General features: G+C 42.5%; 1 long non-coding RNA gene across 1 annotated transcript in view; it reads right to left on the reverse strand.

Annotated features, from left to right (window-relative positions):
• The window catches only part of LOC109292056, a 6,968-nt gene extending 6,473 nt beyond the window's left edge, over nucleotides 1-495 (reverse strand). Inside the window, exon 1 of the long non-coding RNA XR_002096030.1 lies at nucleotides 446-495. This is a non-coding gene — a long non-coding RNA (uncharacterized LOC109292056). The remainder of the gene's footprint in view (nucleotides 1-445) is intronic.
• Between the last annotated feature and the right edge of the window lie 406 nt (nucleotides 496-901).

Genomic DNA, 901 nt, shown 5'->3' on the forward strand with positions numbered 1-901 from the left:
AGTGCAACAGGTACACGTGACATGAGTTTTGCTTTCAAGAATTTGGGGTGTGGTTTCCCCCAAACCCCTGCACCTATCTTCTTGAAACTGGGCATACTTTGTGCTCTAAGATGAAGCTACCAGCCTTGCAAGTTTCATCCAAATCAGACAAAAAACAACAAAGTTATAGATATTTCATTGGTTCCCCATTATACCCTATGGCTAGATCTCCGAAGCAGCTCCAAAGCTTCAGAGCTGCTTCAGTCGAATGTAAGCTTAAAACCAGTCCGGAGGTCCGGATTGGATCGCTGGCATCCGAAGCAGCTGGATCTGAAGCTGAATCAAATAGCTGCCTATTCACATAGACCTAGTAGGCATCAATGCTACAGTTGCCTAGTTTTTTTATGAGAATGCGGTGAGAAACAGTGTAAAAGGCCTTCTTGAAGCCCAGGTAGATGACATCCACCTCAACACCCACATCCAAGGACTTTGTGACCTAGTTGTAAAAGGAAACAAGGTTAGTCATACGTTCCCTTGAGGTAATTTCCTACTCAGATATATATTCTGTGCAGTATCTTAAAGTTAATTCATTCTATTTTTTTTTTCTTTTTAGGACATTGTCACTGGAACCACAGTGCACAATATCCCCCAAAAACATCCAGCTTACATGAATGGTTTGCTCTCTGTGGATGAAACACTGCCCATGATAACGTTACACCAGGCATGAATATGTTTTTCCATGTTAATGTATGGGGGTAACTTGTTCCCCCAGTGCGATTTCTGTATAAATGACAGGCCTAGACCTGGTTGGCCACTTGGCATAGATGCATCTGAAAGGTCAGCATTCATTCATACCTCATTCATGTCCACTTCAGATATCCATGGTAACTAATGGATGGCCATCCTCCATTCTACTTTTGCA

Source organism: Gavialis gangeticus, unplaced genomic scaffold (assembly GCF_001723915.1).
Source record: "Gavialis gangeticus isolate Ggan-Ray unplaced genomic scaffold, GavGan_comp1, whole genome shotgun sequence".
In the NCBI taxonomy this organism is placed as follows: Eukaryota; Metazoa; Chordata; order Crocodylia; family Gavialidae; genus Gavialis; species Gavialis gangeticus.